Source organism: Lissotriton vulgaris, chromosome 5, assembly GCF_964263255.1.
Source record: "Lissotriton vulgaris chromosome 5, aLisVul1.2, whole genome shotgun sequence".
NCBI classification, from domain to species: domain Eukaryota; kingdom Metazoa; phylum Chordata; class Amphibia; order Caudata; family Salamandridae; genus Lissotriton; species Lissotriton vulgaris.
Window position 1 is genome coordinate 91,021,441 of NC_141693.1, and position 19,443 is coordinate 91,040,883.

At 42.5% G+C, this 19,443-nt stretch overlaps 2 pseudogenes; both read left to right on the plus strand.

Moving 5' to 3' along the window:
• The first annotated feature begins 1,407 nt into the window (after positions 1–1,407).
• On the plus strand, positions 1,408–3,520 carry LOC147710278 (uncharacterized; annotated as a pseudogene).
• Positions 3,521–5,549: 2,029 nt separating this feature from the next.
• Positions 5,550–6,725, plus strand: LOC147710279 (uncharacterized; annotated as a pseudogene).
• The last annotated feature ends 12,718 nt before the right edge of the window (positions 6,726–19,443 follow it).

Sequence of the window (19,443 nt, forward strand, 5' to 3'; positions counted from 1 at the left end):
TCGGGCCTACGTTCCCCCAATATCGACGTAAAGATTCCCCATGCATTGCCCCAATTGCCAATATTTTCATTCACTTTAAAGGCGGCCATTTTTGCGCGCCAAACACTCGGATGCATGAGGTCTTTCTGACCCTTAACATGCTCCACTTCATAATGATCAACAAGCAACGAGAAGATGTTCACATATTCCCCCGCCCAAATCTTCTCCTTAATTGCCAAAGGCACATGTTGACCCAACCTTTCTCTACGAGAGGGTGCTGACTCATCCCTCGCAATCGGCAATGGCCGCTTACCTGCACCGGACGCTGCCTCTGCGGTCGCAATCGTCCCTTGTGGCTTGTCAACTACTGCAACCGGCGCGGACACCTTGGCTGCTTCCCGTTTCTCGCGCAATTGCTTCATCAGCGCCTGCGCCTCGGCAGCCGTGGCGCCCTCACTACTTTCGCCCAACCACGCTGCAAGTTGTGCTGCCAGCTCAGGCGGCATATCTTCATTGGACACCGGGGTGACCACCACGGGAATCGGATTCCCCTCCGCCGGTACTGGGGTTGGCGCTTCGAGCGGGGTACAGGGAACCGGGACGTCTCCCCCAGCTGGTCCCCTCCTTGGCCTCTTGGCTCTCCCTCCTGGAGCTGCTCCAGCCGACGGACGTTCCGGCCCCCCTTCCCCGTCTCTCTCCGCCACCCGCTTCTTTAGCTCGGTCATCTCCTTCATGAGGACCCGAACCATCTGTTCGGTCGTCATTCTCTTCCCGCCTTTCTTGGGCATTTCTCCGACAGAGTATCTGTAAGACAAAAGAAAGATTACAACGCTCAAAATTGGCTCTTCGTTCCGTCTCGAGCTCACGTGCAGCGAGGAGGTGCAGCTTCAGAGCACAGGAACAAGAGGATGCCTTCGGGTCTTGCGTCCCCTTTTATCCGTCTTCAGGGCGGGCGTAAACCCGCCCCTGCCTGCCCCGAGGGCGTGGCCAGCCGCGTCAGTGTCTAGGCCAGCCCACTCTAGGGCGGGAAAAAGCGCGCCCCGGCTACGCCGCTTCGGGCATACCAGCCGAGACACGCCTCCCGCCCAAGATGGCTTCCCGGGGGGATCGTGGTACTCTGCCATACGTGCGGGGGGACCGAGTGGTCGCCCCTTTCCATTATCCCCAGGTAAACTGAATGGAATGCATGGGTTTGAAATTGTCTGTTCTTTCATGCCAGAATTGTCAAGTTTGTTCAAACCTCTGCTTTGCAAAGAGTATGTACCGAGTCGTGTATACATAATGCTTGCATCCTCCTCCTCAGCACAGTCAATATTTACATTGTAGTTTGAATTAAAAATGCTTTCAACTGTTCATTACACCATCTGCCTTTATTTAGATTTCAGGTACATGGACGCTGCTGCAGAAGAGAAGTCAACCATTTTTGAAATGCCTTTGCTAGCAAAATGGCGGGTGTGTTGTTTACTTGCTGCTGTATCAATATTTTCTGTGATACACAATGTGTTAGAAAAAGTTCCCAGCCTTGCAAAAACCGTAGTACAAGAAGTAACTAGTGGCAGTATTGCACCCCTGAGTGTCAACCGAACCTTCCTAATCTGAGCTTAATACAATAACCGAGAAAAAACCTAGTACGGTTGGCGGGATGTGAAAGACCTCTACTGTTGGTGCAACTGCAGTAACATTAAGGGCTATGTGGCTGTAGAGAAGGCGGTAATTGATATTCTTGCCCATGATTTTGGATTCTCCTATGTCATAGCACATCTGCTTTGCCCAGATGTCAGCCACTGCCACCCAAAATATGTGTCAATTCACTGGTCCAACAAAGGAGATACTGCCAAGCAGCCAGTATATGAGATAAGAAACCGTGGGTACAATACAATTTCTACAAATATCACGTCCTGTATTTCCACTTTATTTGGCCATTCATTCATGATTTTACAACTCATTCAAGGCATAGAGATATAAAAACTGCTTGGTGCCCAGAAAGTGATGATCTATAAACATTGCTGCAGCTTGCTGGTAGACAGAGTCTTACAGCATTTCATCTCTGACGGTACTTGTTGAGGTGATACCTTGGCCTTTTGACTTGTATCTTGATGTCTCTACGAACTGGCATTTTTCAATGGATCATTACCCAAGAGATTTGGGCTATTATGGACAATTGGCATCCCTTAATGACTGTGTCTACATAATTTGTACAGCTGCAGCAAGATTGTAGCACTCAGTGCTTGGATGAAATTATTATCTCCAAAATGCCCCTCATTTGGGCAGATATGATGGATGATCTCCAGAAGCAACATCCAAGTACTGGTATGTTAATATTGAAAAAGTCTATGTCAATATAATTAATGACACATTCATGTATAAAAACAAAATTGCATCTTTATTGACCAATTCGGCCGTTGTGAATTCCACGTCAACCCCGATTCAGAAATACATAGTTAGGCAGACCCTGCGATCCAGGCCCGAGGTCACTGATTGACAGGTGGATGGGGTGGCACGTAGCTAGTAGACAAATGCGAGAACAGGAAATGCCAGATCGATCCCACAGATAGGCGCAGTGACACATCAAGGGTTCAGGAAGATTGGCACCAATAAAGCACACATGGCGTGAGGAGTGCATGTGTTCCTAAACACCATCAAGTCAGATGCCATATATAGTTAGGAACGTTCAACTAATTAAAACACAGCACACACAGTGCAGGCAGTGATCAAGAGTTCCCCATGTCAGACATACTGACAAGTTATCCCACTGGCCACATTGTGTCTACATAGGGTTGAGGCCCGCCTGGATTTCTTTTTCAATACCTTACGGCTCCAAAGACAGAGGTACACATTTCTTACCAAAAAAGGTTTGGCAGAAACATTTTATCACATTACACGAACTGTATAAAAATCTATGTTAGACTGATTGTAAATTGAGCCAGTCCTCCATCCCTATACTTGTGACTGTGCTCCTGGCTGCATTGTTTAATTAAATGAACTGTTCCTCTTTTGCCAAACACCTCTTGCCTCTTGTTTTGATTAAGGTATTTCATGTTCGAGAAAAATGTATCTTCTTCTTTGAAAACCACATCTTCCCCAACAATGTGGTAGACTGAACTTTTAATGTCTCAGCATGGAGTGCAATGCCAGCAGTTAACCTCTTGCACCATGTTTACAGGAAACCCCAGTCCCCTTACTACAGGAAAATGATAGTCAAACCCAGGGAAGTCATACAGACTTCAGTTCACAAATCCTACAGACAATGATGAATGGTGCCCAGTGAGGTTGCAATTACCCATCATTGCAGTAAGCCATGCAACCCAAGTTACCAAAAGAATCCATAATTAGGGACACAACTCTCTAGAAGTACAGTCCATCCTCAATCAGAGGCATTAAATGGCTGGAGAATGATAACTCAGTATTTGGAACCTATTTACAGGCACCTGGACACCTAGCTTGCTGCTTGCCACCTGCCTGTGTTTTCCAGTTCTTACTTGTTCCAGACGGATCCAGTGACGTTGCAGCTGCCCAGGTGTTCCCGCAGGCATTTTCCTGACTAGTTTCTCGACTCCCCATTCTTTCTGCTAACAGAAGCCCCACCAACCCCAGGACCTATTTAATGTAGGCTGCAGCAGACGGGTGCACCGGGCGTGCCACTGGTGTGCCACTGGCACGCCAAAAGCAAGCCTGTCTGTGCCTGGCCCGTGCTCACTGCCATAACCCCAAGCCCCCCCCCCATACATACACCATTGCTGAGCCACAGATAGACCATACAGTTTACCACCAACATCCCCATTGAACATCCCAACTACAAGCTACACACGGATGACAAGACAACCATGCTAGACACCCTCACATACTGACCCCCAGGCCCGCACTCTAGTTTCTGCAACACCATCACAGACTTTATTGCGCCCTTAGCCTTAGACTTCAAGGACTACATATTCCTCAGTGACCTAAATTTCCACATCATGACCCCAATTACAAAAATACCGCAAAATTCCTCAATAGTATGAGCAGCCTCAGATTGACTCAGATCATCCACGAACCGCAGGACACATGCTGGACTCACTTTTCACCTCCAGCAACCGCGTCAAATACAGCCATGTCATAGAACTCACATGGACTGATCACTCCATTGTCCACGTCAGCATCTCCAGCCTCTGCACCACCACCACCAGCAAGATGCTCAACAACCCCCCACCGGAGGTGGAACAAAATCACAGAGACCAGATAAGCAAATGCCCTCAACACCTTCAACCCTGCTACCGCTACCAACTTCGAACAGAGAGTGAAAAACCTCAATGCCTGGATCACCAATTGTGCAGACAGCATTGTCTCCATCGAGAGCAACATCTAGAGAACATCCTCCAAAAAGGTCAGCTTGTACACCCAAGAGCTCAGAACAGCAAATCGAGACAGCAAACAGTTGGAGAGTGGATGGCGCACTAGCAAGGACCCCTCTGACAGGGCAGCCTCCAAGACCTCCCTCAACCTCTACCACCACCTACTGAGGGCAACAAAGAAGACAGCCCTTGCTGCATGCATCAAAACTATTGAAAACAACACCAAAGAATGGTTCAACATTGTTAAGGAATTCTCCAACCTGGCTGCCTTCTAAAACAACATCACACCTTCACAAGAGCTGTGCAATAACCTCGCCCACTTCTTCCACAACAAGATTTCACCATATTTAGAAACTTTGAACCCCAACCCATACCTACAAACCTCCTTGTCTGATACGCCACCACTGTAACTGATACAAAACACACACTGACCACCTAGAACATCCTCTCCACCCAGGACACCACCTCCATCTTGAAATCATATACTCGGAAGATCCCACAGACACGTGCCCCCACCAGATTTTCAACCTCAAAAACGAAAGGATCGGGCGGGAACTCACCACCCTACTCAACACCTCTATCACCACTGCAACATTTACCAACAACTGGAAACACACCAACGTCAGTGCATTGCTCAAAAAACCCTCAGCCGACTACAGCAAACTCGAAAACTACAGGCCAATCTCCCTGTTCCCTTACCCTCAAAAGGTACTGGAAAAGATCAACAGCAACTGTTGTTTTTTCTTTTTTTTAAATGTTTGTATTTTTGTTTTGCAAAAAACAAGAACCAAAAGAAAACATAACAACATCAGGTACAATCGTACAGAGACATTTATGTACAAGCCATAGCCCGAACATCCCCATCCGAACATTAGGGCCACTCGATCTTTCAAGTCCCACCCAAGCTCCCTGTTTCGTTGTAGCATTTCATGTTTCTTCCCCTTCTGGGTTAACTCGAAACAAGAGGGCTGGCAGTTATATTTAGGGTTAAAGGCGGGGCCCCAAAAGGTCCATTACCCTTAACCCTTAATATATTAACTTTTTAATTTATCCTTTCAGTACAGCTGCACAGTTTTATGCAGTTATTTCTTCATAATTTATTCTGCAATAAAAATTTGTTGAAATAAAGCCATTTAAAAATAACAGAGTGAATTTCTTTTGTTTGCAGTTGTGACGAAAAGCTGCTAAAACTCACAAAAACAAGAAATAAATATGCCCTTCAGTCTCTAGCATTATTACATGCCGAATAAGCATTATCACCAGGTAAACTGATTGGAATGCATGGGTTTGAAATTGTCTGTTCTTTCAGCCCAGAATTGTTAAGTTTGTTCAAACCTCTGCTTTGCAAGGAGTATGTACCGAGTCGTGTTTACATAATGCTTGCATCCTCCTCCTCAGCACAGTCAATATTTACATTGTAGTTTGATTAAAAATACTTTCAACTGTTTCATTACACCATCTGCCTTTATTTAGATTTCAGGTACATGGACGCTGCTGCAGAAGAGAAGTCAACCATTTTTTAAATGCCTTTGCTAGCAAAATGGCGGGTGTGCCGTTTACTTGCTGCTGTATCAATATTTTCTGTGATACACAATGTGTTAGAAAAAGTTCCCAGCCTTGCAAAAACCGTAGTACAACAAGTAACTAGTGCCAATATTGCACCCCTTAGTGTCAACCGAACCCTCCTAATCTGAGCTTATAACAATAACCTTGGAAAAACCCTAGTGCGGTTGGCGGGATGTGAAAGACCTCTACTGTTGGTGCAACTGCAGTAACATTAAGGGCTATGTGGCTGTAGAGAAGGCGGTTATCGATATTCTTGCCCATGATTTTGGATTCCCCTATGTCATAGCACATCTGCTTTGCCCAGATGTCAGCCACTGCCACCCAAAATATGTGTCAATTCACTGGTCCAACAAAGGAGGAGATAAGAAACCATGGGTACAATACAATTTCTACAAATATCACGGTCTGTATTTCCAATTTATTTGGCCGTTCATTCAAGATTTTACAACTCATTCAAGGCATAGAGATATAAAAACTGCTTGGTGCCCAGAAAGTGATGATCTATAAACATTGCTGCAGCTTGCTGGTAGACAGAGTCTTACAGCATTTCATCTCTGAAGGTACTTGTTGAGGTGATATCATGGCCTTTTGACTTGTATCTTGATGTCTCTACGAATTGGCATTTTTCAATGGATCGTTACCCAAGAGATTTGGGCTATTATGGACAATTGTAAACCCTTAATGACTGTGTCTACATAATATGTACAGCTGCAAGATTGTAGAACTCAGTGCTTGGATGAAATTATTATCTCCAAAATGCCCCTCATTTGGGCAGATATGATGGATGATTTCCCGAAGCAACATCCAAGTACTGGTATGTTAATATTGAAAAAGTCAATGTCAATATAATTAATGACACATTCATGTATAAAATCAAAATTGCATCTTTATTGACCAATTCGGCCGTTGTGAATTCCACGTCAACCCCGATTCAGAAATACATAGTTAGGCAGACCCTGAGATCCAGGCCCCGGTCACTGATTGACAGGTGGATGGGGTGGCACATAGCTAGCAGACAAATGCAAGAACAAGAAATGCCAGATCGATCCCACAGATAGGCGCAGTGATACATCAATGGTCCTGGAAGATTGGCACCAATAAAGCACACAAGGCCAGAGGAGTGCATGCGTTCCTAAACACCATCAAGTCAGATACCATATATAGTTAGGAACACTCAACTAATGAAAACACAGCACACACAGTGCAGGCAGTGATCAAGCGCTCCCTGTGCCAGACATACTGACAAGTTATCCCACTGGCCACATTGTGTCTACATAAGGTTGAGGCCCGCCTGGATTTCTTTTTCAATACCTTACGGCTCCAAAGACAGAGGTACACATTTCTTACCAAAAAAGGATTGGCAAAAACTTTTTATTACATTACACGAACTGTATAAAAATCTATGTTAGACTGATTGTAAATTGAGCCAGTCCTCCATCCCTATACTTGTGACTGTGCTCCTGGCTGCATTGTTTAATTAAATGAACTGTTCTTCTTTTGCCAAACACCTCTTGCCTCTTGTTTTGATTAAGGTATTTCATGTTCGAGAAAAATGTATCTTCTTCTTTGAAAACCACATCTTCCCCAACAATGTGGTAGACTGAACTTTTAATGTCTCAGCATGGAGTGCAATGCCAGCAGTTAACCTCTTGCACCATGTTTACAGGGAACCCCAGTCCCCTTACTATAGGAAAATGATAGTCAAACCCAGGGAAGTCATACAGACTTCAGTTCACAAATCCTACAGACCATGATGAATGGTGCCTAGTGAGGTTGTAATTCCCCATCATTGCAGTAAGCCATGCAACTCAAGTTACCAAAAGAATCCTGAAGTAGGGACACAACTCTCTAGAAGTACAGTCCATCCTCAATCAGAGGCATTAAATGGCTGGAGAACGATAATTCAGTATTTGGAACCTATTTACAGGCACCTGGACACCTAGCTTGCCGCTTGCCACCTACCTGTGTTTTCCAGTTCTTACTTGTTCCAGGCTGATCCAGTGACGTTGCAGCTGCCCAGGTTTTCCCGCAGGAGTTTTCAAGACTGAGTTTCCCGACTCCCCATTCTTTCCGCTAATAGAAGCCCCACCAACCCCAGGACCTACTTAATGTAGGCTTCAGCTTGATTGCGCAGCGGACGGGTGCACCAGACGTGCCACTGGTGTGCCACTGGCACGCCAAAAACAAGCCTGTCTGTGCCTGGCCCGTGCTCACTGCCACAACCCCTGGCCCTCCCATCCCCCATACATACACCATTGCTGAGCCACAGATAGACCATACAGTTTACCACCAACACCCCCATTGAACATCTTAACTACAAGCTACACACGGATGACAAGACAACCATGTTAGGCCACCTCACATACTGACCCCCAGGCCCGCACTCTAGTTTCTCCAACACCATCACAGACTTTATTGCACCCATAGCCTTAGACTCCAAGGACTACATGTTCCCCAGTGACCTAAATTTCCACATCGATGACCCCAATGACAAAAATACTGCACAATTCCTCAATAGTATGAGCAGCCTCAGATTGACTCAGATCGTCCACGGCCCGCAGGACACATGCTGGACTCACTTTTCACCTCTAGAATCCGCATCAAATACAGCCATGTCACAGAACTAACATGGACTGATCACTCCATCGTCCACGTCAGCATCTCCAGTTTCTGCACCACCACCACCAGCAAGATGCTCAACAACCCCCCACCAGAGGTGGAACAAAATGGCAGAGACTAGATGAGTAAATGCCCTCAACAGCTTCAACCCTGCTACCTCTACCAACTTCGAACAGAGAGTGAAAAACCTCAATGCCTGGATCACCAATTGTGCAGACAGCATCGTCCCCATCAAGAGCAACATCTAGAGAACATCCTCCAAAAAGGTCAGCTTGTACACCCAAGATCTCAGAACAGCAAATCGAGACAGCAAACAGTTGGAGAGTGGATGGCGCACCAGCAAGGATCCCTCTGACAGGGCAGCCTCTAAGACCTCCCTCAACCTCTACCACCACCTACTGAGGGCAACAAAGAAGACAGCCCTTGCTGCATGCATCAAAACTATTGACAACAACACCAAAGAACGGATCAACATTGTTAAGAAATTCTCCAACCTGGCTGCCTTCTAAAACAACATCACACCTTCACAAGAGCTGTGCAATAACCTCGCCCACTTCTTCCACAACAAGATTTCACCATATTTAGAATCTTTGAACCCCAACCTATACCTACAAACTTCCTTGTCTGATACGCCACCACTGTAACTGACACAAAACACACACTGACCACCTAGAACATCCTCTCCACCCAGGACACCACCTCCATCTTGAAATCATACACTCGGAAGATCCCACAGACACATGCCCCCACCAGATTTTCAACCTCAAAAACCAAAGGATCGGGCAGGAACTCACCACCCTACTCAACACCTCTATCACCACTGCAACATTTACCAACAACTGGAAACACACCAACGTCAGAGCATTGCTCAAAAAACCCTCAGCCGACTACAGCAAACTCGAAAACTACAGGCCAATCTCCCTGTTCCCATACCCTCAAAAGGTACTGGAAAAGATCATCAGCAACTGTTTTCTTTTTTTAATGTTTGTATTTTTGTTTTTCAAAAAACAAGAACCAAAAGAAAACATAACAACATCAGGTACAATTGTACAGAGACATTTATGTACAAGCCATAGCCCGAACATCCCCATTCGAACATTAGGGCCACTCGATCTTTCAAGTCCCACCCAAGCTCCCTGTTTCGTTGTAGCATCTCATGTTCCTTCCCCTTCTGGGTTAACTCGAAACAAGAGGCTGGCAGTTATATTTAGGGTTAAAGGCGGGGCCCCAAAACGTCCATTACCCTTAACCCAGGCCCCTGTCAAACCCATAGTATGTTCTCCATTTGCCCCATACCCTGCCGAACTTTCTCGGGCAGCCTCTTGCCTTATAGGTGACTCTTTCAACTGCCATATACATGTCCATTCCTGCCTTCCACTCTCAGAGCTGGGTTGCCAATGGTGCTCCCCATGCTCATGCTACATCCCGTTTCACAACCACCAGGGCCAGCATAGCGAAAATGAGCTGTGGGCGTCCCAGATCTACGCCTCCAGGTATGCCCAGCAATATAAATTTAGGGTCTAGTGATAGTTGTGTTTCTAAAACTTTGCTCAGTTCCCCCAACACCCTTCCCCAGTAGGTCTGTATTTTGGGGCATTCCCAGAGGGTATGATAGAAATCTGACTGTTCATATTCACATCTCTGGCAACTAGGGTCACTAGCGTGGCCCATTCGGTGTAGTCAGGCCCTATCATAATAGGCTCTATGAAGTATCTTGTATTGGATAAGGCGGAGACGAGGTTTAATGGCCACCTCTCAGTGATGCATCAAGGCTGCTTCCCAGTCTATGTTTTCGAGTGTATCTATGTTAGTTTTCCAGGCCTCCTGCAGCCTAACCAGCCTGTCCGGTGCATTGTTATTCAAGGTGCGGTAAGTGAGAGATACTGCCTTAGCAAGCAGCTGCTCCTGTAGCAGGCGTCCCTCCAGTGGGGCATATTCTGGCAGTGAAGAGGATAAAAAGCTCTCCGCCTTCTAGGCATGTCACAATTGCACATACTTAAAAAAACTGGTTTGCATGCAACCTAAAATCTGCCTGCAACAAGCAGAAATGTTTCCGTTTACCTTTGGCTACAATGTCCCCTATGGCAGACATGCCTATGGCGTCCCAACCCGTAAACCCCCACAGCTTATGGATTTCTTTTAGCCAAGGACAGTTCCAAAGAGGCGTCTGTTTAGTAGGTTTGGGGTCCCATCCCAGTGCCTTCGATGCTCTGTCCCACACTTCTAACGTGGCTTGGGTGGGTGGGAGAAGTCGCCCCCTACCCCGTCCCCATAGAGATAATACAGACCAGTGCGTTTTGCCATGGTGCCCCTCTCCAGACTACAGGTGGGGTGGTCTGCTGTGGCATGTATCCAGTCGCTCACCGGAGTTAGATGTTCTGCCCAATAGTAGGCCTCTATGTCTGGCAGCGAAATCCCCCCATTGTACTGATGACAGTGTAGTGTCGTCAGAGCTATCCTCGGTTGTTTCACGAGCCATAGAAGGGAGCGCAGTTCCGCATCCACGGCCCTGAAGGTTTGTCTTGGGAGGGGGAAGTCCTCTTTCTGAAGGGCATAAAGCAAGTGGCAATGTGAATATCTTAAGCATGGCAGCTCTGCCTAGAATTGTGAGGATAGGGATTTCCATCTATTTTAATCCTCCACAAAATTGGTTAGTACCCGCTGTATGTTTCTCTGGTAGGAGAGCTTCTTATCCGTGGTGAGGTAAATCCCCAGGTAGGTGAACCCATTGTGTGCTATCTGGAGGGTCCCAGGGAGAGTAGGCCAGACGTCCAGAGCATGTAGACTGTAGAGATCATCAGCAATTGTTAGACATGGCATCTTTGGCGTGGTTCTCCTGACTTTTTGCCTCTACCGCCTGTACTTTTGATGCTGTCCTGAATTTCGTTTTTGCTGGCTTAGATACTTTGAGACATCGCTACTGCTGATAAGTGTCAAAGTGCAAGTGCTCCCTGTGTAAATTGTTAGCAGGCGGTGACGACTTTTCCCTATGCACAGCGCACTTTCAACACCTCCAACAGGCAGGAGCCCTTATTGGAGTTGTCACACCCTAAAGGAAAGCACAGTGCACTTTTCAGCACCACCAGGGGGGACCGGACCACAAGTTCAAGCAGCCCTTGCGATAGGAGGCGCCAGCGTGCTCTCTCTGCGTTAGCAGGCGCCCTTAAGCGGGACGTGCACGGTTGTGCTGGTCCACGACCACACGAGGCCGTGCCGTGCCAGGGCCCTTGGTCGATTAACAACGGAGAAAGGTGCGTCTGGTGGAAGCCCCAAGCACAGCAAGTTCTTAGAGGAAAAGCAAGTTCATCAAGGTAAGAAGATAGGGAAAAAGAAAACTGTTATGACAACCAAAACTAGGCCGCTAACCTCATCAATGACTAATTTTTTAACAATGGCGATGGGGGCTATTACAAGTGAAATAGAGTCAGTAGAGGAGAGACTGGGGGAAACACAACGAGAATTGCAAATTGGGAGCACAGCAGAAATTGCACGTGAGCATGATAAAACATCAGCAGACATTTATTCTATTAGTCTGGAAGCTAGCGGAGATGAAGCCAACACTAGCACCATCCAGGAGGGGGGACTCATTGACACTATCTGCGCACTGCCACCTAAAAAATCTAAGGCCTTGGGAAAGCCAAGAAAGATACACTGCCCTAATGACACTAAAGAAAATCATGGCTGTTACCACGTAAGCCAACGACTCAAGCAACGGCACTGTCAAGGACCCCATTAATATCGACCAAATGGGGGATAATGTGTTAATCAAACATTATGGGCCCGATTCACAGAACTAACTTAAGACAAAATTCTAAACTTACTACTTTTGGTATTCACAGAAGTTAGGATTTTGTCTTAAGTTTGTCTTAAGACAGATTTAAGACAAAATTCTAACTTAAGTCTGTCTTAAGTCTGTCTTAAGACAAACTTTTAACAAAATCCTAACTTCTGTGAATACCAAAAGTAGTAAGTTTAGGATTTTGTCTTAAGTTAGTTCTATGAATCGGGCCCTCAATGGGCTCAGTGGAGGTCATCATAAAATCGATTTTAGTTCCCCTGGTAGAGGTACTAAACAGCATCGACGTCTCGTTAAAAATATTAATTGGCTCGAGTATTTCGAAGGCCACTGCAGGCCCAGAGTATTTGACGAATTCCGTTGTGACTGCAAATTTGGGCATTTCCAATCCTACTCCAACTCCTCAGACATCAATTCTGGTGGTTGGTGCTGTTAATAACTCTAAGATTGCAACGCACTCATCAAACCAACTGGAGAGAGCACGGCCGGACTCCCTGACAGCAAGCGTGGCAAAAATTTATATTAATTTCAATGGTAGAAATCATAATGCCCACTCAGCTGGGTACCGATAAAAGCCTGAGAACACTCCACCTACCTCCGGAATTCATCCCCTATGTCATTGTTCTCAAAAACGTTCCACCCTTGCCCAACAGCAAGATAGAAGATTGGAAACAGCTTAAAAACAAAACAGTCCATTGGATGGTGAAACCTTTGGAATGGACAGAATGTGATGTTTTAAATAACAAAATTAACAATGTAGAACATATCTGCAATTCCTGAAGCCAAGTTGAAAAGTGATTGCCTTTTACTTTTGAAGCTTGCAAGAGATAGCCAAGAGAAGACTAAAAAAAGGGTTGTGCAGCATTCATTGTTAATTAACTCCCGCAAATTGAATCTTAACTCTCATTTTATTTTAAACTAGCAAAAATGTTTTATCTGACCAGGTTTAGGATGGGTATTGCTCATTTGTTGGTTTCGTACCCACGTGATGTATACTGTGATGCCAAACTAGACCTGTGTCCATGTAATTCATCTTCTGAACAGAGCACTTTGCACTTTATGTTTTTTTGTAAACTGTATCTTAATCCGAAACACACTTTTTTAAAACCATTATTAAGATTTTTTAACATTAGAAAGTGTAAATCTGCATTATGCCATCTACTTCTTTTAAACAATGAATTCACTTGTCTTATGGTTTATAAGTATATCTCCTCTGCAGTCCAACTCCGTAACACTGTTGGAAAATTAACTCCCGGGTATTCATTTGGTTGGTTGAAATTCTATTATGCTTATCATTGCTAAATAATGTTTTTATCTGTTCTTTTATTACTGTCATTTAAGCCGAATAAAGATCTTTGACTAACTGACTCTTATTACAATTGGTTCTCCCTGATTGACATATTTGATTTACTTACATGTCTCTAGTAAAGTGGACTATGTGTGCCAGGGCCTGTAAATCAAATGCTGCTAGAGGGCCTGCAGCACTGATTGTGCCACCCACATGAGTAGCCCTGTAAATGTATCTCAGACCTGCCACTGAAGTGTCTGTGTGCAGTTTTGTACTGCCATGTCGACCTGACAAATGCACCCACTTGCCCTAACTTCCCCTTTCTTACATGTAAGGCACCCCTTGGTTGGCCCAATGTACCCCCATGGGCAGAGTGCAGTCTATGTAAAATGCAGTACATGCACTGATGTGTGTGACATGTCCTGCTAGTGAAATACTGACAATTTCCTTTTTCACCATTGAAAGCTAACTTTGCCATAGGATAGAAAGGGAGATGCTTTGTAACATCTTACAAGTATAACTTCCCATTGCGACAATATATAGAAATACAATTTCGGCTCTCTGAAAATTTGATACCGCATCTTTTAATAAAGAAGGTTTTTCAATTATGTGTTTTAAAATGCCACTTTTAGAAAGTATGCAATTCCTTGCTTAACCATGCTGTGTGCCTCTGCTTGTTTGTTGATTGACTGCCTTGTTTTGAAGGGACAGGGTCTGGGATGTGCCTTCACTGAAGACAGCCATTGGGGGTGGAGGGGATGAGGTGTACCTTACCTTCCTGGATGACTCAGAGCTGAGCTGAGTAGACCTTGGCTACATTTAGAGTAGTGGGAGCAGATCTCCCTGCATCTGAATAGGGCCTGTCTTCCTTGCATAATGCTTGCTCCGGTACACAGTCAAAATATTGAGTTTTTAATGTCGAGGTACAGAAATATTGAGTCCTAAATATCGCAGGTAACTAATATCGATGTTTTACATATCGAAGTTAAAAATATTGTTTTGTGTCATTGTATGTAATATCGATGTAAATAATGTCTAAGTAAGAAATATTGATGTTGTAAATATCGAAATGTTAAAATATTGTTATATGATGCATTATATTTATGTTATTTTTAATAGATATAAATGTTTTTTTTAATTGGAATAAATATTAATTATTTAAAAATGTTAGATATTTTTTTAGGAGCGGGATGTTGGGTTTATAGGGGATATGGTTGGGGAGTGTTTTAAAAATTGTAAATTCTAATGTCATTTTTGTAATATAAATATACATTTCAGATAAAAAATGTGAATTTTTTAACAAATACATTTTTGTAAAATGAAATATACATTTAAATTTGAAAAAGAAATTTACATGTAATAAATAGTAATTAATTCTAAGAGCGGGATGTTGGGTTAATAGGGGATAAGGGTGGGGAGTGTTTTTAAAAATATACAATTTATTGTAATATATTATTTTTAAATGTAAATTTGAAATTTGAAATTAAAAATTAAAATGTAAATATTAAATTTATAAATATATTTTTGAATATTTTAAATGTAAATATGAAATTTAAAATTATATTTTAGAAAATGTGTAAATAATTTTAGGAGTGGGATGTTGGGTTAAAAGGGGATAAGGGTGGGGAGTGTTTAAAAAATATAATTTTTATTGAAATGTATTATTTTCAAATTTAAATTTGAAATTTGAAATAAAAAAAATATTACAAATTTTAAATGTAAATATGAAAAGTATCAATATATTTTTGAAAATTTGAAATGTAAATATGAAATTTAAAATTATAATTTCGAAAATTTGTAATTAATTTTAGGATCGGGATGTTGGGTTAATAGGGGATAAGGGTGGGGAGTATTTTTAAAAATATAATTTTTATTGTAATGTTTTATTTTCAAATTTAAATTTGAAATTTAAATTTGAAAAAAAAGTTTATTACAAATTTTCAATGTAAATATGAAATTCAACAATATATTTTAGAATATTTTAAATGTAAATATAACATTTTAAATTACTTTTTTCGAAAATTTGTAAATAATTTTAGGAGCGGGATGTTGGGTTAATAGGGGATAAGGGTGGGGAGTGTTTTTTAAAATATATATTTTATCGTAATGTATTATTTTCAAATTTAAAATTGAAAAATTTGAAATAAAAAAATTATTATTACAAATTAAAAAAGTAAATATTAAATTTATAAATATATTTTCAAATAATTTAAATGTAAATATGAATTCTAAAATTATATTTTCAAAAAATTGTAAATAATTTTAGGAGTGGGATGTTGGGCTTTAGGGGATAAGAGTGGGGAGTGTTGTAAAATATGTAATAAAAATTTTACTAAAGAATTCATAAATTTGAAAATATATGGTGTTTATGGAAGTGTAATAGTGTTATTTATATTTTATAGAGGATAAATGTTTCACATTTTTAAAAAAAATTAAAAGTAAAGTTAGAATTTAAATGTAAAAATGAAATTGAAATTTCGAATTTTTATAATTTGTACATACATTTTATATTGTTATATTGTTATGCTGTGTTATAGTGGATAAGTGTGGTGAAATTAAAAAAATTATTCAACTTAAAATAAAAATATTTGTTTTAAGTAATACATCTGAAATTAAATCTAAAGTATTTTATAAATATAACATTTTAATATAAATGTGTAATGTAAATAGGAAATGAAAAAATATATTTTATTAAAATTATACAAATTTGTAGAAGTGAGTTTTTGTTTTTATAGGGGATACGGGTGGGTAGTGGTTAAGAAATTAAATAGGTTCAGTGTCCAGCACCTATCCTAATTAATGTAGATTGGAGTTTGAATAGTAAATTAAATAGGTTCAGTGTACAGCACCTACCCTAAATAAATGTAGATTGGAGTTGGAATAGTACATTAAATAGTTTCAGTGTCCAGCACCTACCCTAATTAAATGTAGATTGGAGTTGGAATAGTAAATTAAATAGTTTCAGTGTCCAGCATCTACCATAATTAAATGTATATTGGAGTTGGAATAGTAAATTAAATAGTTTTAGTGTCCAGCACCTACCCTAATTAAATGTATATTGGAGTTGGAATAGTAAATTAAATAGTTTTAGTGTCCAGCACCTATCTTAATTAAATGTAAATTGGAGTTGGAATAGTAAATTAATTAGGTTCAGTGTCCAGCACCTACCCTAATTAAATGTAGATTGGAGTTGGAATAGTAAATTAAATAGGTTCAGTGTCCAGCACCTACCCTACTTAAAAGTAGATTGGAGTTGGAATAGTAAATTAATTAGGTTAAGTGTCCAGCACCTACTCTCATTAAATGTAGATTGGAGTTGGAATCCATACTAATATTATAAAGAGAGAGCCCAAACCTTTGAGGCGGGTAATCTCAGGAACCACAGCACCAATCACAACACCCAATACAGCGTTGGAAAGGGCAGTTGCAGCAGAAGGACATAGGCTATGCAGACGGCCACCATATGCATTTAAAAGGTAAAAGAACTGTGCCAGCAAAGTAGTCCCTTGTGGGAGTGTCTGCGTTCTGCTGTGGGCGTGTGCTAGGGGCATGACTTAAACTGCTGTGGGCCTTTGCTGGGGCGTGACATGCTGGGGGCGCAACATGCTGGGGCCGTGACAAACGCTGTGGGCATGATTATGAGGTACAGGGGTATTTAAAGGGAGCAGGGTGGGATTAGTTTTTAGGGTGTAAAAGGTAATAAAATATATAAATAAATAAATAAAAATAATATAAATAATGCAATTTAAAAGAATAGATGTTTTAATTAAATTAAAAAAATGTATATGTATATATATGTCAGGCTCAGTCCTCTTGCATCTTGGGGATTGTGCTGAAGATAAATGGGTTCCACCTCCTGACGTCCCCGGTGTCTGGTATATAAATACAGAGCACCAGGATAGTCAAGCGAGGGAGGGAAAGGAAGGGGACAGCGGGGAGGGAGATCTATAACAACAATAAGAAATGCACTCAATACACAGAATACTAGGATGAGCTTAAGTCATGAAATACACTTCCTTTACCTCAATAACAACGTGGTATACTCCCTACCTGTGAGGGAAAATGTAGTGTTATACGTTAGAAGAGATAAGGAGACTTCAGGAGATGTCAGACCACTAGAAAGAAACAACAATCGTTGAGTAACAATGCATTTAGAGGCTTAAACATATGTCACAATGTGCGCCACTACCTACCAACACATCAGGTGTGTAATCTTAGGATTGATCCCCTGTAATTCCTCTTTTAGTCTCTCTTCTATCGTGAAATCAAAAGAACATGTTGTGGAGAAAAGAAAACAAGTAAGAACAGCAATGAACGGTAAATCCTTTAGCGTCTTCTGTACTGTTTAAGGGTCTCACAATAACTCATCATAGAACCTTCTGAAGAGTCCTTTATCCAATATGATTACAACTCTATGATGTCTTGGAGAGCACCCAGGAAATGATTTGAGCATCAAATGATTATTATAGTTCTTTCTACTGCATCACAGGAATCGTGTTAACGCACACGATAATAGTGCTGTTATCGTATTACTCCATACGCAAACAACAATGACAGTCTTAAAGTACACCACATGTAGAACAGTTCCGTAATGAGCACTAGGAAGCAGACAACATTCACAAATAACCTTAGGCAGCAAGCAATGCTGATTCCTGACCAGCAACAGCGGCAGAGCAGCACAAGCGCAACTCTCGAGCAAGACGCTCGATAAACGATCTTCCTCGCAGACTGCGTCTTTGAGGAGACAGGGTAGAAGAGAACAGTAACTCCGGACTTACCCTGATTCAGAAGTACACGAAGACAACGACAAAAGCAAGAATAATCGGCAAAGCCGAGTCCCGCTGCTCTGCACTTATTTCCTGGTCACGTGACGTTGTCACACGTCGCTTACGTTCTGGGCATAATGGGATTTGTAGTTCCATGCCCTGGAACGTAGATAAATCGAAAGCAAACAGGGTAAGCATTACACAGAACAGTAAATCGTAACAGTACATCCCCCTTCACGAGGAACGCTGACCAACACCCGGCTTACCCGGGTTCCTCCTATGGAAGTTTGCCACTAAACGAGGGGCATGAACCGCCCCCACGGGATCCCAAGAGTTCTCCTCAGGTCCATAACCCTTCCAAGAAATCAAATAGTGCACACGACCCCTCACCCTCTTGGAATCCAACCCCCCCTGTACCTCATACTCTTGATCCTGATGTACCCACACAGGAGAAGGGGACTTCCTAACAGGACAAAGAGAGGGTTCAAAAGGGATACATGGAACACAGGATGAATTCTGAGATGCGCTGGTAATTGCAGTTTCACCGCCATGGGGTTAATATGTTTGATCACCCGATATGGGCCAATGAACCCGGGATTGAAGACACTATGCTTCTTGAACCTGATGTACCTAGCGGACAACCACACTCTCTCTCCCTTCTTGTACACAGGACAAGGACATCTACGCTTGTCTGCCTGGGTCTTATACCTAGACTTGGCTCGTAAGAGATTTGAGCGTGTGGCAAGTAAAATCTTGCGGACACGCAACAATCTATCCCTGACGTCCGGCAATTGTGTGTTGGTACTGGGAAGCAACAATGGGTTGAACCTAGGATGGTGACCATATGTACAAAAAAATGGGGTATGTAGTGTGGAGGAGTGTTGCGTGTTGTTATATGTTATCTCTGCCACCCACAACCAATCCACCCAGGCATCAGTGTTTTCTTGCACATAACACCGCAGATATTGTTTAAGGGTTTCGTTCAACCGTTCAGTTTGCCCATCAGTTTGGGGGTGAAAGCTGGTAGAGAGGGACGAGGAAATCTGAAATTCAGCACACCATGTTTTCCAGAAATGTGTTGTGAATTGAGCTCCCCTG